The 24,672-nt window shown below is 37.8% G+C and overlaps 1 long non-coding RNA gene across 1 annotated transcript; it reads right to left on the bottom strand.

The window, feature by feature from the left end:
* Nucleotides 1-613: 613 nt before the first annotated feature.
* Nucleotides 614-3,346, bottom strand: LOC103704255. Its single transcript, XR_603585.4, has 2 exons — nucleotides 2,994-3,346; nucleotides 614-2,370 (listed from the first exon to the last, which is right to left on the bottom strand). It is a non-coding gene; the product is annotated as an uncharacterized LOC103704255 (long non-coding RNA).
* Between the last annotated feature and the right edge of the window lie 21,326 nt (nucleotides 3,347-24,672).

The raw sequence follows: 24,672 nt of genomic DNA, 5'->3' as shown, positions 1-24,672 counted from the left end.
TATCTGATAGCTGCAAAAATTTGAGCATATTATCTAGCACTAATGTCAGATGAAGTACAACTTTTTTTCTTTGTTGAGATCACAGCGGTTATTCAACACTTTTGGGGTCTGAACCTGGGACCTCTTACTTGGAGAGGAGATGAAGAATGATGTACCAATGAAGTAAAACTTTTTCCTAATGTCCTCAAAAGGTTCATACGCAACATCTGAGTTAGGCATCATAAAGAAGAAGATAGTTTTTCTAAATCCAATCTCCTTTATTCTTTTGATTTTCTCTATTTTAGATTTCTCATTAATGGGAAAAAGAAACTACAAATTAGTCTGCTGAAACCAGAAAGTATGACCAGCTCTATGTTTCGAAAAAGCTAATCAAAGAATTGTCAACTAGAAATGCCACATAAAAAGTCGTACTCTTATCTTTATTTGCAAACATATGCAGGTATCTTCCTATCACAGATTACCAACCCACCAAAAAAAAAATCTTATACAGGTAATTCATATCCACACTTGTATGAAAGTAGCATCAAGAAGAAACTGGAAAAACATAACTTGAAAAAGGAATTTCATGCTGAGAGAAACTATAGTACCAATTATTCCCCTGACAATGAACATGAGCACTGTCCTATGAGGCTAATTCTTTACCAAGCACTAGATCCACGAAAGATGCACCCCCTTCAAACCCCAGGCACACACTAGAGACCTTCCATAACATTTTCCTCTGAAGATCGATACTTGTAAACAAACAAGAGATCCAAACAAAGCCTCTAATTTTAGCAACATCACTAATGCAAAAGAACCATATGTGGCTGATTGAGTTTTGAAACTAGAAACAACAAGACCTCAAGTACGCAAAATTCCTCTCAAGTTTCCAATTTATCATAGGTCCAGAATCGGGATAGAACTCATCTGATCCACCACACTCTCCCCAAAAAATTCATGTATAAGATCACCAAGTGATTCATTAGCAAAACTAAAATCTTAAAAGAAGATACAAGAACAACAACAAAGGTAGTTGAACCAAAACAAGGATACTCACCATCAAATGCGAGTTTCCATGGTCTGCCTCTTGCCTCATACCGCCCGGTATGGGGCATACTGTACCATACCAAGAGAAAACTAATACGAAACTCAATTTCGAGTCGGTACAAATCCTTTACCACTCCATACAAAACTGTACCACCCTGTACCGCGGCACACCGATCTTTATTGAGGTGTATCGAGGTGCATACTGACCCGTACCAAAGTGTATCAATCTATATTGAGGCGTATCGATATAAAAATTGAGAAAAATAGTTAGAAAGCCATTTGGGTACATAATACATATCATACAATATTGACCGTACCATACCGAACCAGTAAGGTACCGATACGGTACCTGGTACTGAGATTGTGGGCCTTGCTAGTTCCTTTGTTAAGAGGCTAAGTCCTTCTCCATCTAGTTCTCCGTCAAACTTCTTAGGCTTTTGCTAATACAATGTGGCATCTCCATGAACATTTATCTTGCTCTTTTCTAAAGTCACAAGGCAACTGAGGAATAGTTTTATATAGGTTAAGGTTAAAAACAAACCTTGCTCCAGCACCCTATTGAACATCTGCTCCAAGATTGGAAAGAAGATAAAAATAAGGAAAAGGGGATTATCATGCCAAGTCTTTAAAAGCCAATAGAAAAGCCAGAAGAAGTCTAGTACTCAAGATAGCAAACAAAGAGGAACAAACAAAACCATTCATTGAGCCTCTACACTTAAAATCTGGATGCTATTCTAGCCATAAAATGATCATAAAGCTATCGATCAAGTTCAATATATGTCATTACCAAGTTAATTTTAATGAAGATCACAAATTTCCCTTGCTAATGCATGTGCCATAGACACACAAAAAATGAATGTGGAAGTAAGAGAGCCAAATGAATCCACATTCTTGCCATATGATAATCATAGCAAAATTATCATCCAAGATGCTGAACCTCACATTTATTAGTTTAGGCAACATATCATTATGCATATTGGGGATGCATAGAAAAGAAAGAGTGACTAGGTTTGATGATAGCAGTAAGGAGATAACGCTGCAATATGGATCAGTTTGCAATCTCACAAGAGGCGATCAACTAGTTTACCGATGCCTGAGTATTCAGTTATGCTGCCAGAGACATTTGTCAATGAGAATGTTCATGCGGACAACAAATATCAGTAGTAGGAGAATGCGACCGATCTGGACAAAAGGTACAGAAGGAATTTTTGCTGAAAAAAAGGAGAGAAGGGAATCTTTTCTTGAGTAACACAACAAACAAGGAATTGATGCTACAACAACGCTAATCTTTTCTTGAGTAACCATTCATTTTCTTGGACAATGCTGCCATAAACATTTGTCAACCTGATCGACAAAGACATGGAAAACGAACGTCAATATGAAGAGAATATATACCATTTTGAACAAAATTACTAAAGAATTTTTTTTTAATCAAAAGAAGAGAATATTTTATCGAATAAAACAAGAAAAAAGGAATCGATGCTACAGTGCTTCTAAAGATTAAAAATCACTCTAAACAATCAACAATAATTCTCCGCATGAAAAAGAGAAGAATAATTAAATAACGTACACATACAACAATTTCAAAAGGAGAAGGGGAAACTAAAAAATAAAAGAAAGGCAGATCAGAATTCAAAGAAACAACATCCAATCCAATCAAATCTAGGAAAATATCAGAAGCCCAAGCCAGCATTTACTAAACAAGCAGCAAACCAAACCCTTCCCTATCATAATTAGCAAACAAACAAGCATAACAGACAAGAACATTAATTAAACAACACCAATCAAATATCACTCCTATAAATCCACCAAAAATAGAAGAGCAAAATGGAATCCAAATTTCCAATTCCCATAAAAAAAGTAAAACACACAAAAAAAAATAATAATGTATATTCGACGACTACATACCCGAAAGAAGAGTAATCAGACTAAAAGAAAAAGAAAAAGAAAGGGGGAGGAGGTGATACATCATCATGGACCGTTAGATCCCGTGTGTGCATAGATACATAAACACCATGCGAGGGACACCGAGCTTCGGCGTACGGCGAGTGGTTTGGGTCGTTCTCGCTGCGTCTCTCCCCCCGTAGAAGCCGCCGTGGTTCCTCTCTCGAATGCCTGGCTCCATCCTGTCTGCCTTCTATCGCTCCACCACGTCCAGCGCCCCTACATTGACCCAAATGCCCTCCGAGCTAGCGCGCGACGGGCCGGCGGGCCGGGGGCAGTTTGGTCATTCGGGGGAACAGACGCGGGGCCATCGGAGAAGAGGAGAAAAGATCTCTCTCTACAGAAGAGGGGTGGGGTTTTATAGCATGGTCAATGGTGAGAGAGATATTTTTTTCTTTTTTTTTGCCCTTTTGAAATGGATATAGATATATTTTAGACTTCGTTTGCGTTGTGGGGTTGTTTGGGCCCTTTCAAACTCTCGTATGGGTTTGGCCCGTTGGGCCCGGAGCCTCCTTGATGGTGATAGGTATCTTTGGCTGAATGAATATATATTTTTTTTCTGTAAAATAATGTGAACCGTTGGATCGTGCAATGTCTTCTTCTATTTGTGCTGGAAGATAGAAATTAGAGTGCTTTGAAAGCTGCATAAAGTGCGATCCAATAGTTGACGTCATGAAAAAAAGGATCAATTATTCTTTTATGCAAATGATACAATCCAAACCCGATTCAATGCCCGACCAAGATTGGCTGCACACATACTCTTGGCATTGCATAGAACATGTTAAATGAATGGGGCTAAATGGACTCTAGAATCACATGGGCTTTAAAATGTGGTGCTCTTTAATTGATCAAGGCATGCAGATGCTACAAATTTTGAATCGTACGGCAACTGGTCATCAAAAAAGTGCTGCACCCTAAAGTCCATGTGAGTATGGATTGCAAAACGCATTCTCCTTCATTACTTCTTTTTTTTTCCAAAAATCCGCTTGTTTTTATTGGTCCAACAGTTTTTAATTGATTACAAGATATTTGTAATATCAATTTACTTTGATGGATGAGTTGATGAAAATGCTGCAGGAACTTGGCATTCTCCTTCTTAATTATATTATAGCATTGCTCCATAAAATATTCCTATGCTAATAGAGCCAGATAGTCTTCTAAATTCATCAAAAATTTGCAAGTTGCGGGATTAATGACCCAGGCACCATAAATTGTAATGATCTACGTGGACGTATGTTTAGTTCCATATCGGTTATTCATTGGGTAGATTTTGGATGCTTGTATAGAATTCAGAAATCTAAATAATATCTTATGTCTAGTCTTTTTAGATAAAATCATAGGTTGTTGCAAATAATGTTATAGCGGATTCTATTTATAACTTATGTGAACTAAGAAATATTGCAGCGCGGAGCTGATCGTGAAGTTTGTGATTGGATTTGAATTTTTTTGTTAAATAAATATGTAAAAGCATGGCTAATTGAATGATGATATGGTGTCCATTTATATAAGGTACAGAGAAAATTAATTTCTTTCTTTAAATGATACAACTCCTTGCTCGTAGCTGGAGTTAATAGAGACATACATGTGAGCGCTAGTGCTACACTTTTAGTTTTAGGTCCACATTGGGTGTCGTTATACGTTTTAGGTCCACATTGGGTGTCGTTATACGCGGAGCAGTCACTATTCCACAGACGGACGACTGGAGAACGAGAGGAAGGAGTCGGGGTGTCTTAAAACTCCACTAATTCCCGGTGGGCCCAATGGTACAAATTAGGTCCACCGAGCGGATTGATGGAAGAAGGCATTCGGTTTGGTACGGGAGCATTCAATTTAACGCGCTTATTAAAGCATGCCGTGTGTCACATCGGGTCAAGTGGAATTACTACAGTGTCAGTTGGGAGTACAAATGGGAGCTGGTCCCAGGAGAGAGGTTTGCGCCCAAGCCTGAGACTGTGGTCAGCCGAGGGGGTTATCCATTGCGATTTCTTTTCACAACAGCTCTTGCATGAAAGCCTGAAGGTCTTCCTACGGCCAGGGGCGACGCACCTGGAGACTTGATAGCATGTAGATATGGAAACTCGGAGTTCACCCTAGGATTAGCTTTTTCATTTAGAAAATAGCTTGAGGTCAGCTCCCCATCTGGGGGGTGTTGAGAGACCGGGTGATGAATATTCACCTGCTCTTTCTATAGTGTGGAGATAGTCTTTTTTTTTATTATTATTTATGCCGGAGGGCTCTTTAGGTGTGAAGACTTACGAGCTAACCCATGGATTTTCTCCGGTCAGCAACACCAATTCTAACTTTTCTTGAGACTCTGCAGGGCAGCATTAGCGATGAGCGGTTTGGACACTAGGGCATCAGGGCTGCTTATTCTGCCTATTGTATCTTGGTAGCCAAAAATACCTACATCTTTGAGAGCGGTAAACTATTGATGAGATTTGTGTTGAAGAGAGCTATGACTTAAGCGGTCATTCATCATGTCTCTATTGGGGTAACTGTGACGGGTCGAGATATTTGGGACTCCTACTCTGATTTGCATCCTGTTTAGCTACATTTATCTCGAAGCCCCCCACCTTTAAATTTCTTCAAGATCAACTTTAATGGTAGAATGTCCGAAGGTGGAGGAGAAGCTGGCTTTGTAATCTGAGGCTCGGATTCAAGGTTGCTAGTAGTTGGTGGTTCTGCTATTTTTGATATCTCGATTTTCGGGACAGAACTCGGAGCGGTTTGGATAAGTATCACCAATGCCAGACAGGTTCTGAGGGCAGACTGTATTGCAATTGAGGGTGATTCAGCCACGACGGTTTGTTAGATGTAAGGCCAGGTTGGGGTGATGATCTTTTACCCCCTCTTACATGACATCCGAAGAAGTTCGAGGGAGTATACATCCCTTGTATCCGGCACACTAGTGTGAGGCGAAAGTAGCGGCGAATTGGGTACCTTTTTTACAATGGAGCACTCTAAAGAGTTTTTGTAGGCTACTAGGTCAACTATTTCGGTGGGGCTTTGTGACATTTTATTTTCTGATATTTTTGAATGTATTTATATTAGAATTGATTCAGCCATCCGCCCTATAAAAATAAAGAAATAAGAAATTGACAAGCTCCGGAAAATCTTGCAGCGCCCGGCGACGACCGGTCCAAGAAATGAAAACTCTTTATGCACGGCTGCATCTCCGCCGGTCATCCTCGTCTCTTCTCCAACGCACCTGAAAACAATCAACGGCTTTTGACTCGTGGATGGAAAACTGGACATGCATGCGTTGGTAAAGTTTTTTATTACCTACCACCCAGATTTTCTCCTCTAAACCGCTCCTCCTTCAAACTTGTGAGTTTTGGAATTTGACTCTAGCTAGAGCTAGGTTTGATTCAGAATTGCCTTTGGATTTAAAATTTAGAATTGACTGACCTATTTGGGTTTTGGGCTAAGTTAGATTTGGTTTTAAATCGGCCTAATGTAGGCCTAGATCTAAGGGGTCTAAGGGTTCAAACGGGCTAAACTCGAGACTTCAAGATTATTGTCGTCAGGTTGATTTAGGTATTTTCAAATATGATCTAATTCCATGTGAGTCGGGTATGATCCGGACCGAGATTTCTTCAAGCACATACTAGTTGCACTATGTCATTTGGTGCGCTTAACACTAAAGCTAGTGGACCTTAAATTAAGTTACGCCTCAAGTAGAGATCAGGTCAGTCAAGTTTGAGTCGGGTTGAAGTAGGTTTGGATCAAAAAAAACTTTCAATCAATGCCGACCTATTTATAATCAAGTAGGACAAGACAAACCTACGCCCAAGCCGTTCATTCTATATAAACTCATATCTGCCCGTCAACCCATACATATACCTAAGAGTAGAGCACAACACAGTATTCAAAAATCAAAAATAATTCAATTTATTTTCAAATATATCATTATAATCACAATAAATTTAAAAATTTAGTATATGTGATAATCATAAACTAATTAGGGATAAGACTAGTTTAAATGAAATCTCATATTTCGAAATCCAGCGACCCATCCATCACTCTCCATATCATTTTTCTATAAAAAAATTAAAGCATGTGAACAGAATTACGAAACTTTTTATTATGTTAGATTTGGAAGCTAGTTCGTTCTCAATCCTAAGAAATTTTCTTGACGGGGAGTATCTAGTAAAGAACTTTTTGATGCCTAAGTTAGAAAGACTCTTAGAGAACAACAAAAATTGACAGTGGCAGAGCAACAACATGGTAGCGTATGAAAGCTCGAAAGCACTTACCTAGAAGGTCCTTTTAATTTGGAATTGGATTGTATAGGCGAAGGCCAACGTTTGTCGTCGACGGATTCAAGCACGTTGGTTGGCTGTCTTTGGTGAGCCAATGCGTATTCCGAGGATTACATGCGGTCGTTTCGCTCGTTCATCATGCTAGCACGATTTGGAAGACTGCCTATGATCGTGGCCGAGGTGTTGACAACTAGAGAGAGAATTTTAAATTCAAAGAAATCTTTGTGCGCTTCTAAGCTGGCCATGTGGCGAGCTCAAGTTGATTAGATAAAAACTTCGTGGAAGGGTCTGATCGGCTGGTCCTCCCCATCGTTGTGGTTGGTTCCAAGGCATATCAAGTCCCAGTAAAAAGAAAATTGCATAAATATATTTATTTCTGGCAGTTTCGTGCCGGATGGCTATTCTAGATTAGATTTTTTCACCCTCGGCAATCCCCGTAACCATATTTAGATTGAAAGGCTTGAGCAAAAGAGAAGAGACAAGAAAATACAAATCTCTCGTTCAATTATGAGAGAAGAGAAGGAAACCCATGTTTTCTTGTTTAATTAATAGTTTTTGGGGGGAAAAAATAGAAATTTAAAATCGCTTATTTGAATTAAAAATCAAAAGAGAGGAGAAAAGTAATGTGGAGAAATGACTTCTCTGCAGGCCTTCTTTTTCTAATCTCTCCAAAACTGGAGAGGTTTGGTCTCCTCTCTTCTCTTCTTTTCCTCTGTGCTCCAAGTTCTTTTCTTTAGACTTCCCTTGAGTTCAAGATCCTCTTCTTTCCCTTTTCCTTTGTTTTCTTTCTTCTGCACCACTGCGTATCAACAAAGCATGGAAAATGCAAAAGGTAATAACGGCCCCTCCCACCTCCTCTAATTAGTTTTCACTCAAACACTTCATGTATCATAAATAATTTAATATTAGATAACAAGAAAGATAGATTACTATATCTACTTTTATTATAAAAGAATTAAAAATTAATCATACATAGAATCATAATAACGTATGCTGCCTATTTGATAGACAGATCCAAAAATAGTTATCTGAAAAGTCAATATAGAGATTTATATATAACTTTATCTTTCATATTTTTATACTGAAACCGGTAATTTACAATATCCATATGGACCATATAAAATAGAAAACAAAGGAAATGAAAATATCTAAGTAAGCTTCCCGTTTAGTAGTTTTATTATGTTGATCAGGTCCTCCTCTTCTTTTGGAGAGAACCTAAAAATAAAGCTTTCATCTTCGATTATCGATATCGACGCCGCTCTTCTCCATCTTGTTCCCAACTCCATGACATCTTCCCTCGAGATCTCTCTATCTCCGCCTCTCCACCAAGATCCGGCGTTCGGAGAACCTTAGCCCATAAGGACGTTGGATTTATCCTTGGAATGGTAATACCAGCATCTTTTCATTTTCTTATGCCCAAACATATGCATGTATGTATGTGTGTATATATATATTTATATATATATATATATATATATATATATATATATATATATATGTGTGTGTGTGAATATATATATATATATATATATATATATATATATATATATATATATATATATGTGTGTGTGTGTGTGTGTGTGTGTGTGTGTGTGTATGTATGTATGTATATATGTACATATGTGTGTATACATAACTTCTAAAATTCAGAACCTCGGATTAGGAAGACAATTAAGTTGATTTTTGTCTTAGTTTAGGTATATTATTTTAGAAATTTGATATTGTGGAAAGTCTTATGCGTCCTTTTCTTTTACCCTTCGGCTGCTGTTTTTTCTTCAAAACCAACTGATCAATGTGTTCTTCATTTACTTCTTTTCTTTGTTTTGCTTTTCCCAGTCTTCCAAATCCGGGAATTATGATCTCTTTGTGGAAGTAGATGTTTTCCATTCCTCTTACCATGTAAGATTGAAATTTTAGTCCAGTTCTTCTGAATAAAAAACGTTTCTTTTTTCTTTTTTCCGTGGCTATCAACTTCATTTTGCCATCGTTTGTTGACTTTAGATAATACAAAATCTTATATTAAATATTTAAATTTTTTTTTGCATGGATACCTTTCTAAATATTCAAATTTAGGTGTATACTCTTTTAAAATTTATATTTATATCTATATCCTTATAAAATACTGTTAGTATACAAATGTCTTTAGATTAATCTAACACCGTTAAAAAAATATTTATATAAATTAAAAATACAATAAATTTTGGAAATGACGTTATTATTCCCGCCTTCTTTCCCTGCAGATCGGGATGGCGAATGGCGATCGCGTTCGCGATCCCACAGGCGATCCCGCGGGCATCCAAAGAAAAAAGGCGCAATGCCGATGGCAAGAGCTTTGGACCCTGACGAAGAAGCTTCTCCAAAAGCGAGGCCCGAGCTCAAGGGCTTGCCCGCCTGTCGCTATGGAACCGAGGTTGTGAGGATCTTGTCCCCTTGTCTATGCGTCGGTGAACGTAGCGAAGGTGGTGAATCCCCTGCCGTGTTTGGGAGATCTGAAATTCATTCGAGGTTTCAGACAAAAACGAGAATATAGATTTGCCTCTCTCAAAAAAAATATAGATTTGCCCTCCACTTTCAGGTTTCCTGGGTTCTTTTGCTCTGTTTTGATCTCCTTTCTTCTTTTTTTCTCCATTTTGGTGGAAGGCTTTGATTTTGATGGCAATCAGGTGGTGTTCGATAAGAAAAACTTAATGCAATATGTTTGGTTTTCTTTAAAGCAATGATCTACCTTTTTTTTGCCATCCGCAAGCAGTATATTTAGCCAGAAAAAGATATTTGGATATTGTTTGATTAAAAAAGATTGGTTTTCTTTGTGTTTATCTGAGGAGAAAGTAACGTGAGATAATGGGGATGAATTATTTATGAGCAAAGAAGTCTTGGAGATGGATTGCTTGGATGCTAGTTTCTTCCTGTTTCTTTCTTCCTGTTTCCATAATATTTAAAGGAGCTCTGTTGTTTGGGATCGCAATCTCCTCCTTCACAGTGATCAATCTCCTTTCTTTCTCCCTATTTCCATAATATTTAAAGGAGCTCTGCTGTTTGGGATTGAAGAACACCGGTTGATGTCTGAGAAAGTGAAATTGTTGTTTCTAAATGCCATAGTAGTTTTATGGCCCAAATTTGAATGGTCAGATTGTTATCTTTATTATAAGGGTTTGATGGTTTCTAGATGTTGATTTGTTAAATTCTTTCCTGCTGCTAGGCCCTTTATACTAACAAAAGAGCAATGCATTTGGAGAGGGTGAAAGAGAAACGAATGTTCATGCATCTTAAAAAATGTTTAAGTAGATTTATTTTTTCATCATTAAAAAGACTATCAATTACAGAAGGCACACATGCAGTGTTCGTAGCACCAAGAGGAACAAAAAATAAAAGACGACCCCGAAAGCAAGCTTCAAAAAAGGAAATTTTAGTTAGAGAAGATAGTGCCTACCCACAATCTTGATTGGTACATGTTAGATATATCTATCCCAACTTTTGCTCCTTATTTGCTTTCAGCATTATTACTAAATATAATTTATTGGTTGATATAGAGTTAATTCTTATACTTATTCTTTTTCATTTTTTTGTTAATTGCAAATTTGATCGCATGTTTTGCTGGAGCAGTGGAGATTATGTTGGATATGGATTTTTTTTTTTCTTTTTTTAGCAATCTATTTTATTCTACAATGATCAAGACGATATTCATAAGCTTTTACCTTTTGGAAATAGCACAAAATATCTATTTTCTGTGAATGTGACACAAATCTAGGTGAATAGACAAATCAAACAATATGACCAACAAGTCACTTGGGAGTACCCGTTACAAAAAAATTGAGGTCATGAAATGCGAGGAGCCATCTCACGACTCCCATTTGTAGATGCTTTAAGCTCATGTGGGAATTGGATGGCGAAAGATGATAGCGGATGAACCTCAGCCTTTTGATGTGATGCAACACTTCCAGATCCATGATCTCGGACTTGTGCGTCCCTTGAATATGATAGTTAAGTCTATTGAAAGCATGACTTCATTCTTGTGGACCTGCCACGGCCAAGTTAGAAGGTTGGCAGCTCTACAGTCTTAAGAGCAAAAAAGCAAACCAAACAGACCCTCTCTTCACCAAACTGCAGGTGTTTCAAGCTATTTGTCTTCATCCAAAGACTTCATTCAAAATTGAACGAATCTAAAATCCTTCCACTCAAAAACAAGGACTCATCTAAAATTTTCTTCCAGGCTTCCAGAAAAGCCTACCATGCAATGGAGGAGGAGGAAAAGTGAACGCTCTAAACAAGGTCTAATTGGCTTGGTGTAGTGCGCAAAAAAAAAAAGAAAAAAGAGAGAGAGAGAGAGAGAGAGAGAGAGAGAGAGAGAGAGACTAGTAGTGCTCGAAATGGAATTGTGTGATCTGTCCCCCCGCGGATTGCCCGTGTGATAGCGATCTCGATCGCGATCCCAATCTGCAGGGGAAGAAAACGAGGATAAAATTGTCATTACCAAATTTTATTTAATTTTTAATTCATATAAATATAATTTTATTTAACGGTGTTAGAATAACCGTTAGATTAGGGCATTTGTATAATAACGGTGTTTTATAAGAATATAGATAAAAATATCAATTTTAAGAGGGTATAAATGCAAATTTGAATATTTAGAAGGGTATCTATGCAAAAATCTAATATTTAATTACTTGAGAAAAAATGCACCCTATGACTGAAAGTAATGTCATAAAAAAGGATCGTTGTATTAGGGAAGTGATTTTTAATATCATTAGAGAAATAATATACCCTAACATAGTTCACCCTTGCTAACTTGGTTTTGTTGTAAAGATGATGAAAAATACACAAGAAACCCGTACTTCGAGACAACCGGGCCATGGTCGGTGGCGGCATGGAGTTCTAGGCCAAGCATATTTACAGGAAGGCCAATAGGGCCGCGGATTGGATGGCCTCGTACGTGGCCAATAGGTGCCTTATGGGTCGAAAATAGGATCTACCTAAAGCGCTCTAAAATTTGTTATTTTTCAATTTTTTTTGATATACTTGTGCTAGCACTGTATGAACCATCCGTCTTAGCAAAAGAAAAAAAATGTAGTTAACTATATTGGTTTTAATCATGTACAGCATATATCTCCAAGGCATATTCTTATTGAAGAATGGGGTTTGGTGGTTCATTAGATGTTCCTTATTTTTTTTTGTATCTTTTTTTTTTTTTTAAACTGATAACCTTCCTATCAAGTCCTGGTAGCACAAATAATTATTTGATTATGAAAGGCTTGCGACTCGCACTGAAGGACTCGAAGGAAGCTCAAGTCAAAGCTTGCAATTCTTTCCCTTCATCTTGGCTGTTTCATGGTTAGGAGAATCTCATGAAGTTGGTCTCTCTAGTGTACGAATTCAAAATATAAAAGCAAGATAGCTCCTCTCTGTCACCTTTTTCTTGAAAAAATCTATGTTTAGGTTGACATCTGGCTGGAAAAATCTGCTTTATGATTCACTGCTTTTAGTTGAAAAAAGATTTAGATGACAATGAATGCAGCACCACACAAAATCGTAATTAAATTTCTCAAGAATTTTAATGACTTTTTTTTGGTCCTTAAAGCACAAAGAGTAAACCAATTATTTGAGCTGGTTTTAAGAGATTGACCTGAATAAAAGAGGGATACCTCCAAAAAAGAATATACATTTCGAAAACGATTTGAGATAGTTGTGACATGAACATGTAATGGACCTAGGTGAAGATTTTTTACTTATAGTAAATGGATGGAAATACATGAAGTCACTTACTACTGTTCTACAGCCTTATAGGTAGGACCAGAAGTGCAATAAGATCCAAGAACCCTAAGACCTATTCGATAAGAGGCTTTTTGCTTATGCCCTTGTGTCTATAGCACATTACAAACATTTTCCACTGAAAGCAAGCAAGCAAGCAAGCTATTTGGAGTTTGGTCATTGGAGGGGAGTGATATCCTGCATCTGGGAATCTTTACTGCTCTGATGCTTCATCATTTGAATTCTAGCAACCCCACAAAACAGATGTAACATAAAGTGAAAGGCCACCCTCACAAGGCTGCAGGTTGCTACTCTAACCATCCCCCTCGTTCATTTCTTGTTGGTCTTTTCCTTCTCAGACACTTGGGGCATTGGCAAATAGACAAAGATTCATTCCCTCTGTCAAGAATGTCATGGATTTAGACAATGATATGACACCATTAACGTTTTACATTTAAACATCTCTAAAGTAGAGGACATGTCACATGGTAACACCACCCCCAATAATTTCAACCCATGAGGCATGACCTAGCCCACTCTTGTAAATCCAGAGGGCCACTTATGAACCCAAGAGCTTCAATTATACCATCTCTATCTAAAGTAACCTAGGATAATATAGGATGGTATTATTGCCATTAGGAATCCATCAATCCACCATTAGAAAGTGAAAGGAAGAATGATGGAGGGAACGCATAAGTCTTCCATGCGTTAGGCACAGGGATGAGGGATTGAACCCAAAAGGAAGAATATATCAATAATAATACATGCACCATGTCTCATTGACTACTTTAACTTTAGTCTCGAATATGTGATTGTATGAAATCATGGAATGTTTGTCGCGCTCGTCTTCTTCATGAACCAGTATATATATATAGATAAGGAAAAGGTTTCACAAATACCAATAAACCAAAATTTGATAAATAAAAGCAAGCCAACCTAGTATTCTAGCACATAGATGGTTTGGGAGAGAAATTAAGCTAGGTGGTAAAAGTTCAGAATTCAGAAAAACACAAAAGTTTTACAAAATTGAAAAGACCTGTAAATAACTATAAAATAAGTAAAAAAAATGAAGAATTAAAAAAATGGAGGATCATTGATGTGCTCATATATTTATTTATTTATTTTAAAAAACAAATGTTGGAGAGAAAAAATAATAAAAAGAATGCAAAAACACTACCTCCTATGACAACACATAGCATTATTAATTTGTATTCAGTAAGTGTTTCATGAATTTGTTGCTATTAACTTAATTGTTTCAAAAAAGGAGTAATTGAATAATCGTTTATTAGTAAGATTTCCAAGAACAATTTAATGAGTAGTTTGGCCAAGGAAAGAATCATGAGTAGTTCATTCAATAGTTCAAATGGCATTCTTACTATACTCTAGTTCAAGTAGGGGCCCACAGCAAGTTGCATGATTGAAGGGCCCATCAGGCCCAGAAGAGAAAAGCTGAGTTAGTTTCAGCGACAAAAACCACAGGCTGGAATGCAATTGCCAAAGTTCCCTCATAATTTTACTTCAGGAAGAAGGGGAAAAAAAAAAGGGTTCCCTCTAAATTCTCATTTCCTGTTGAACATTTGTCTCTTCCTTTCCTCCGTCCTGGTTTCTCTTAACATATCTTGGGGACATGAAAGGGGTGGGGTTGCATCAGTTCTATGCTGTCTCTCTTCTATTTTGTTTTCGATTCACATAGCCTTTTGGCCTCGGATGCTTTCTCTCCATGTTTAGCTTTTTGGGGGTCACAAAAAAGTTACGGGAATTTACTGAGCAAAGAATAATGTTTAGGGTGTATTCGTACCCGTCAGGTATGATAAACCCGCTTCAAAAAAAAAAAAAAAAAAAAGAAAAGAATAATGTGTAAGTGGATTGGCAAGAACTTATTTTGGGTGGGAACAAGGTTTATCTTTCTAAAAGTTAACTACAACATGTCTACAGTGATGAAGAGAATCCCAATAAATCTGAATGGGATTCTGGCAGATGAAAGTATTCAGAATAAAAGTGGGTTCTTAGATGTTCCTTTGTGCTATACAAAGGAAGGAAATAGGATTGCCCAATCTGCAACTGAAACCATTGATGAAGGCATTGTTGGTAGCCAAGTGGAGCATTCAAATCTCTGATTGAAATATACTTTGGCTAGAAGGATACTATTGTCAGTTGTCGGCCATTCTGCGAAGCACTCTAGCACTCACTTTTGACAGCAAAAAGTAGAATTTAGCTTCTGACTCAAATAGGTCTAAGAACAATGGCCAGGTGAATTACTAGCAAAAAAGCAGCCTAATTTTGACGACATCCCAAAAAAAAAAAAAAAAAAAACATGCAAACCAATATGGGCATTTCATGTTAAAGCGAGGGTGAGTTTGAGTTTAGTCGAAATGATCAGCATATAGCATTCCACACAAAAGGTCATCTTGATATTATCTAATGTTGAGGATGTATATCATTATTCCCACATAGAATCTCTATATTTGGTTTTGAGCATACTCTAATCTGGTCGTTCCAAATTCTTCAACATTGTCTCCCTAGTCTTATTTTTTTAACATATAATCAATGATATATGGACACTAAAATCTCATTGCCACATATATTGTAGGATCTAGCTCTCTCTTTCTTTAAGCAAAATTGTGCCAAGCATCAAGCACAATTTTGTTAAGGTAATGAAATGAGGGGGGATGATCTGATAAGAAGAAACGGCTTAGACCATATCCAGTAGATAAGCAACTACACCTTACCATAGAATGTTTCGGAGATCAACCATGCCACTTTCATGTCAAGTGCCTCCGTACCCTAATACACCTCTTAGTTACCCACATTTTGAATTGATGTTGGCTTCTGTGCATGTTCATGATTTATGCTTTTAAAGTTAATAATTTCTATAGAATTTAGACTTCGAAATGCTGCAAATCTCCCATCTAGGAGTGGCTATTATAGCTGACCTACCGAATACCTTATCCGATCTAACCTAAATGGGACAGTTTTATCTGATTTGTTTAACTTCTGAGGTGGATATGAGTTCTAGATAAAACATGCGAAGCAGATTTAGGTCAGATCTAGGTAATAGTATGCCCGGCCTCAAACTCGATCCGATATAACTTTAATCTAAATCATTCCTTCTAAAATTATAATTATTTTAGAATGTATACATGATAAATTTTTTTTCCTAATCTGATCTGATCTAATCCAACTAAAGGCGACTCACACCATCTCCTTTATCTGGCGCGATCCGATCCGAGGCAGGGGTACAAAACTTATATGGATATGAAGTTTTTAATTGCAGGATGGTACAAAATAGGTACAGATATTGGCCGACTTGATCCATACCCGATTCATCCTACTCTCCACTTTTTTGAGGGTCACGAGCAGAACCATTTAGTTTGCTCAATGAAACTGGGCGGTGACCTTGACGTTGTCTTCTGAGCGTGCTTTCTTTCCTATGAGCAATAAAAAAAGGACTAAGATGAGCAAAGATTCAAAGGTGATGGGATGTTGTGAAGGCTTGATGGGTAGGCCTTGGAGCCACTGTCAGCAGAAGATCCCACTTGGAAAGCTCCACCCTTTGATGGGTTAAAAAAAAAGCTCCACCTTTCATCCTTTGAGGTGGGATAAAAAATATTATAGAAAAAGATCATTTGAAAAGTTTCTCCTGCTCCTCATACTGATTGCCACCCAAGTCCGCAGGTTCTCATAATTATTCTCTTGCATTTTTAACTGCAGGTCCGTGGCTTTAAAAGGCGCAAAAGGGGGGCTTCTTCCCCTTGCTTTCGCAGCATTATTATTATTACTGTAGTACCAAAGGCTTGTCACAACAGCTGTAAAAGGATACACTTTTTAGAGCAATCATGCATGGCCCAGAGTTTTAACATTTTTGCTCGCATCTTGGGCAGGGGAGACTTAATTGATATAGTTTAAATCTGAACCTATTTTGTTCTGCTCAGGAGGGAAAGATTATAAGCTCCCTCATATATAGTGTTTCTTCATAGTTCAACTCATATTTTCATAATGATATTCTATTAGTATAGATTGTTTGTGACTTTCTTCCTGCTAATCAGGATTAGAGCCTACACACATGATTGTAACATGAGTGGCGAACAAGGTGACAATTTTTTATAAAAAATTTATGTTCCGTGGCTCCTAAAAATTCTACTAAAAATGAGCCATGCTACAGTAACCCTAAAATCTTACATAATAAAATATGATATTTTTGACGAAAAAATAAAAAACCATACTCTACACCATATTCACTTTATTGGCGGTGCACCACAAAAACTGGCAATGTAAGGCATGAATAGAGCCCACAAGAATGAGATCAGGCTAGCGACATGATGCACTGCAATATAGTACATATAGTACGGAAAAAATTGTCTAGTAGGATGGTACATGCAATTATAGCAAAATTAGAAATTTATTCTTGATTCAAAAATAGCCCTTAGAAGAATGCCATTGTAAATTTTTTGGTCATGAGCCACCCAATTATGACAGCATCCAAATCCGCACTCGCTAAGCAAAAGGTAGGCTTCTCATGTTAAAGAGATAGTAAATTTTTAGGTGTAAAAAGGAACCCGCTAACCATCACCCTCGAGGCGATCGTTAAGAAATATTAATTAGTCTCTAACTACCTTCACTACATTTTTTCCTGGAATCTTCATATAATGTAATATATCCTTCCAATATTATATTAAATGGAGAGAGAAAATAAAAATAATAATCATAAAAGTAACTAGTTATTAAGAGAGAATAAAGAAATACTTCCATCTTTTTTTCATTTCCTACTCTGCCCATTAAGAGAGAATAAAAATGAAATGGTAAGGTTCAGTGCATATCACCATGACTGCTTTTGTGCCTACTCTGCCCATGATGACATGATGCTATTTTAGTAATTTTCAATTAAATGGAGATGCACCATTATAGCCAACAAATACTGTACTAATAACTTTTCCACTTTAAAATTTCAATCAAAAAAGCAGAATCAATTAAAATCCAAACATAGACTAGAAAAATCCAACATCTTTATCAACTACTCAAAATGATCAACCTTGAGTTTGAAAAATGAAACCAAGTCCGCATTGGGGAGGGAGAGAGGGTGTTTCCAAACTACAACATTACTTCTTCGTGCCCAAAATCCAAGTCAATTTTTGTAAGAGCCATAAATGCACTTGAACAAGCGATGTCCATGTCCTGAAATTTTTATAAAATGAAAATCATGTAAATTTTTTTATAACCTACTACTCATATGAATATAAACAATAAAATAAATATGCAATGACGTATACTTTGAGATTTTTACCTAATATTTCAAAGAAAATACGGGGTTCAAGCCCAAGTCACTTGCGACAACCTTCTTCTTTTTTTGCAAACTATTTTAAAACCACTAATCATCCCGGGTTAAGGGATAGAAAATGTAATCTCCAACCATCTTTATTACATTTTCTTCCAGCCGATTTTTAGAAGCAATTAATATTCTTGGAACAAGCTACTTTTTGGAAGCAATTAATATTCTTGGAACAAGCTGTCTTTTGAAAGTAATTAATATTTTTAAAATAAATTATTTTTGGAAATAATTAATATTTTTTAATTATTGCCGTGTAAAAAATATGGTCCACCCACACACGCACGCACGTGAGTGAGTGAGTGATAGCAGGCATATCATTCAACCACCTCCACAAAATGTCTATGCATTCATCATCACAGCAGTCAGTAGGACTCGATCGCCCAACAGTGAGAATCTCCGTAGAATCACCGACGAACATATAAGTCCGTGGGGCCTACAAGCCTAAGTGTTGGGTGTCAAATCTGTCAGGTACGATGGGTACTTGCTCGGGTCCCTATACCTTATTCCCTTCCACCAATCATCTTTTGAATGAACTGAAAACATGGACACGTTATATAAATGCCCACCACCGGGTGACTGCACACCGCCCTCTCAGCCGTGCACGTGTTCGGGCTCAGTGTGCTGCATTCAACCAGTTGCGTCCTATCACCGATCCATTCACCACAACTTGGCCTTCTCATCAGAAATAGACGGCTAATGATCAGAAGACACATGTCCAAACACGTGATCTTGCTGGCTCAAAGTTCTAACCCGGAAATCGGAATCCCTCTTGCACAAACGCCAGCATTTGGTGCATCATCTCCAGTTCCGGGCGTTAGATCTCGGGTTCCCCGAACTTTAAAGCGATAGATTTGGCGAAACGTACGCCCGGCGCATGTGACGGGGAAAAGAGCCAAACGACAAGCCAACCACCAGTATATTTTGACCTTTCATTCCGTCGTCCTCGCTCTGTACGCTTTCTGTTCCCCCGTACAACGTGCCGGAACCCATTCATCCTGCAGTGGATCCTCTGTTCACCATCAAACAGCACACACCGCCTCAAACAAATCACTCCATGCCACGTAAGTCAACGGACTCTGATACCATGGGACCCAGTGGACATGTCGGCGATGATGCATCACCATAGGAAACGACGAACGGGATCGATCATTCAGTTCCTCTGGTGTGGTGAGTACATGTATACAACTCATATATATTAAACCTTGGCACGAAAACATGAAATTGTACCGATCTATGCCGTGCTAGCACGGGCACGACTAAGAGATTAGAGACCCACCTGTTAAAATATTTACAAAAAAAATAATAATAAAGAGAAAGAAATAATTTATTTTTTTTTATTCATCTTATTCGATATATTTCAAGAGTTATATATAACTCATTTACTAGCTCTATATAAAAAAAATAATATAGACTGATATAGGATCACGTTAACAAGGAAAAAATATTATGGGTGATGCAGGTTGTTACGTAATTTCTAAAATTATGTTAACATCTCCTCTTAAATTAAGATGGTACTACATGTGCCAATTTGAGTATGAAAACTAGATCATGATATGGCATACTGATGTGTCAAGCTAATGCAACAATGCAAAATTTGATATGGTAGAACAGAGCCTGATATAGCAGCTTAGAAACTGATACAGCAGATCAGGAAGCTAATGCAACAAATGATGTATTTGGCAATGCTAACGTAGCTATCTAATATGGTAGACTAATACGTCCACCGAAATGATGACTAATATAGTAAACTGGTGTGTTCGTCGATATGTACGTGACAGACTTATGTGCCTACTGTTGTGGCTAATTGATTTGACTGATGATATGGCAACAAGAAGACACATAGAAGATGACAGTTGCAGCGAGGACAGAACTTAAAGAGAAGACAATCGAAGGTTGAAGATCCTCATAGACAGAGGTACCATAAAAGAGGAGTACGAGACTCCGAACTAGATAGTGAAGGAGTTGGAGGCAATAAATAAAATCGAAGATGGAAAGAAAGAGGTTGAGCGACGGCGAGGAGAGATGACCGAAAATCTGAAACCGATGAGAAAAAATATTAGAGAGGAGCTGCAGATCCATTAGAAAATAAAGGATCTTCGAATATTAATCTACCGAACATAGATGATATACAAATCTACTTAGAAATATGCAATCTTCGAATGTTGATTCACTAGTAAATAGAGGATCTGTAGGGAAATATAAGATCTGCGAATCCAACAGAAAATAGAGAATATTTAGGTGTTGATTCATCAGAAAACAGAGATAAAAAATAGAATTTCTTTGGGCATTAATTCACTATGAAATAGAGATTGATAAATTAGCATTAGGGGTCCTTAAAGCTTCTAGACATTGCAAAGACGACCATAGAAAAAACGGAAGAGATGGCAGCAACAGATTCGTTGATCGGTGGCTCTGATATCATGTTAAAATATTTGCAGAAGAAGAAAAAAAACAAAAGATAGTGAGAAAAAAATAATTTATTTTTTATTTTAAAAATAATATATGTTGATATAAAATTATGTTAATAAAAATTTTTTATGAATGATATAGATTATCCTGTATTTTTAAAATTATGCTAACACGACTCATGAGCGAGGCCATGGATGGAGGGGTCGGTGGGAACAGCTCATAAATACACGCAACCACGAGAGGCGCATCGTGTAGTACCGTACGCAGCATCTTCCACCTGCCAAGCCATCTCATCGGGTTTTCAGCTCTCACAATGAACCAGCTTCCCACCCCTATGCGAGTCACAACAGCAAAAGGGATTCATTACCAAATGGGCGGTCAACACGTCGTTCATCCCTCAAAACTGCTGCTTCCTACACCTGCATGCACCCAGTTCCTACATCGACCATGGCCTTGACTGCATGACCTTCCTTTTGGGTCCACGGCGACCGCACCAAGGAACAAGGCCGAGAAGACTTTGGTTTTGTTTGGATGCTTGCACATCTTATTCATGAAATATTCTTGATCCGGCTGGCAGTGAGAAAGAGCGAATGCACGAATAGGTATTTTTCTGATTGAGAAAATTTTGAAATGTTTAATCTCAAAAATAGTAGAATATCTAAAGTTATAGATCGCAAGGAATTCAGCATTTCCGTATTTTTAAACTTGTGCCATCTGAGAACTGCATGTCAAAATTACAACAATTTTATCTATCTAAGCATATCCCAACAGATCCATGAAATCCATTAATGTGGATGAAATTTAAATATTCTACTTATTAGGACAATATGATGATGGTGTGAGCTAGTTAAGGTAAAGCCACCAACAAAGGTCGCATGATGAAGATATGAGAGTGATATATACAAATATGTATACATATGTATATGTATATGTATATCCATATGGCTATACTCGAGTGAATATGCACTCAAATCTGGTTAGACCTATGTTAGAAAATAGGAGTCTCGCATCGATTATCCGAATTATGATTTACTATTTCTAAACTATTTATACATCAAAAATCATATAATTTGGAAACTTAGCTTATGTATCGAGCAATCAAACACACACACACACACACACATATATATAATTTAATTTAGATTGCTTAATTTTTTAACCATTTGTTGCATAAGCTAGGAGCTCAAGTGAATCTGCATTCATATTTAGTTAGGACTATATTGGATAATAGGGGTCCTGCATCCATGATCTAAATCAACGTATCTATGACCTCTACTATATATATATTATGCATCAAATCTAGTGCTCTCTCTCTCTCTCTCTCTCTCTCTCTCTCTCTCTCTCTCTCTCTATATATATATATATATATATATATATATATATATATATATTTGACTACCTTTAGTCTATGCATTAAGTGGTCAAAAATATGTATATTATTTTATGTTATTTAAATTATCTATTTTTTTTGACCACTTGATGCATAGTTTAGTAATATTTGAATCACATAATTCTTAGTGTGTTGGTATAAAGGTAGTAGATTGCATCTAATATCTTGAAACATCGATATGGGACCTCCATCGTCCAATATAAATTTGACTGAATCTAAGTGAAGATCCAATTGAAAATGTAGCCACGTCTATCTCTCTATATATTATCATATTTGAACGCATGGGTGCACCCATGGAATATATGCCAATATACTTCAATAATTATCGTATAGGTAAATATGTGGGAGCACCCTAGGATCCTTGTTCTTAACTTCATTTTAGAAAGCAAAGGACACTAATGTGATAACATTATATACAATCACGATTCAGAAAGCTAGAGCTTTTCAAATCATATAGATAATAATAACCTCCCCCCTGCCGCGCCGCGCGGCCTGTCCCTTGTTTCCGGCAGTGATAGCTCTTTAGCTTTTGACCTGACCGGATATGATCATTCGACCAGATCAGATCTAGGTTCATGTTCATGTTATCTCCAATTTATTATTCTATTTAAAGTTTCTGGAAATAAGGTAAGAGGAGGCTCTAATATGGTGATCCATGGTGCTCATCTTGGAGATCAGCAGTGGGTCCTCTAACCTAAAATTATTAGGAGAGTGGCCTTGCTAACACAGACCTGACCCGGAAGTGGGTAGCTAGCTGATGTATAACATTCATGCATGGTAGCTTTGACTGAAAAGGTGACAGTGCAGATTTGATTCGTACGTCAAGATGATGTTTTGTCCAATAATTGCACTAATGTGGAAGCATAGAAAAGAAAAGATTTGACAATATATATGCATAACCTAAGTTTTAAGCTATCATCTCATATGCAACTTGTAAAGAGCATATGTTATCTCCATTAAGTGCACCCATATGGAAACATAGAAAAGAAAAGGTTTCGACAATAAAATTGTATAACCTAGACTTTAAGGTTCCAATTTATGTGGGACTTAGACGACAACATGATGCTATCTCCAATAATTGCCCTCATCTGGAAGCAAAGAAGAGAAAAAAAATTTGATAATAGATATGTATAACCTAAATGTTAATCTACCAATTTGTAATCTCATTTCTAAAATTCTAGAGCATGATAGAAATCGCCCCATAAAACCTGTCACGCCTCCACCTGCGCAGGGCACGTGCGGCACCCAGTGCCCACGTGGAGGCCACATGAGGGGGGGAACAGGAGGCTCCCCTTCCAGATATTGTCTGGTTTCGGGGCTTCACGCAAACGTCCTTCATCCCTTTTCAGATTTGTTTTTAATCCAAAATACGTCTGCAGGATTTGGAGACACCCGCCTCATATGCCCAGGCTAATGTCACGCTCCCACCTCCACGGGATACATGTGGCACCCAGTGCCCACGTAGGGGCCACATGAGGGGGAACACGGGGCTCCCTTGCCAGATATTGTTCGGTTTCAGGAGACACCCGCCTCATATGCCCAGGCTCTAGAAGAGTTTTTTCGATGTGGAACTATTGGGCCTCACACCCTTTCCACCATCGGACAAGAGTCGTCCTCAGCTCTGATACCAAATGTCACGCCCCCATTTACGTTGGGCACGTGAGGCACCTAGTGCCCACGTGGGGACCACATGAGGGAGGAACATGGGGCTCCTCTGCCAGATATTGTTTAGTTCCGGAGCTTCACGCAAGCATCCTTCATCCCTTTCCGATTTTGTTTTCCATCCAAAATGCGTCTGTAGGATTTGGAGAAATTCGCCTCATATGTCCAAGCTCTGAAACGAATCTTTCCGATGTGGGATTATTGGGCCTCACATCCTTTCTACTATTGGACAAGAGTCGTCCTCGGCTCTAATACCAAATATCACGTCCTTGCCAGCGGGGCACGTACGGCACCCAGTACCCATGTGCGGGCCGCGAAACTGGACAATATCTGGCAGAAGAGTCCCGTGTTTCCTCCTCATGTGACCCCTACGTTGGCACTGGGTGCTACGTGTCCCGCGCAGGTGGGAGTGTAACAAAACCTAACCTTAGCGGTCAATAAAAGCCTTGAGTAGTGTTTAGTATTTTTTTTGTTGTTGGAAAAGCTCAAAGGTTCAACCCTGCTTGTGATATAGTGCCACTGCATCGCTTTATCAAAAAAAGAAAAAAAAAAAACCTTACAGTGAATTCATGAGTGCATCTGGAACCTAAAATGCATACAACCCATGAGCATAAGATGAATGCTCTCCATGACCGGATTTTTATTGGTTAAAACAGTGAGGAGCAACGTGTCACATCAATTAGTTAAACGATAGTTAAACTAAATATTGCCAGGAATTATGGTTGACATGGCCTTTCAGGTCTCACCTCCTATGCCGGCAGAGACCTTCCACATCAACCTTAAACAGGGACCATGGAGTTTCTCCCCGAAATTACTTTATCTCAATTTAGTGTCTTGCAAGCCATTAGTTGTGGCAGAACATTAATAAAACATCAGAAATTAACTATCAAGCTTTCAGTAGCTTAGCT

This window comes from Phoenix dactylifera, chromosome 15 (genome assembly GCF_009389715.1).
Source record: "Phoenix dactylifera cultivar Barhee BC4 chromosome 15, palm_55x_up_171113_PBpolish2nd_filt_p, whole genome shotgun sequence".
NCBI classification, from domain to species: Eukaryota; Viridiplantae; Streptophyta; class Magnoliopsida; order Arecales; family Arecaceae; genus Phoenix; species Phoenix dactylifera.
The sequence above is the reverse complement of the archived record's forward strand: the minus strand, read 5'-3'. Positions and strand labels throughout refer to the sequence as shown.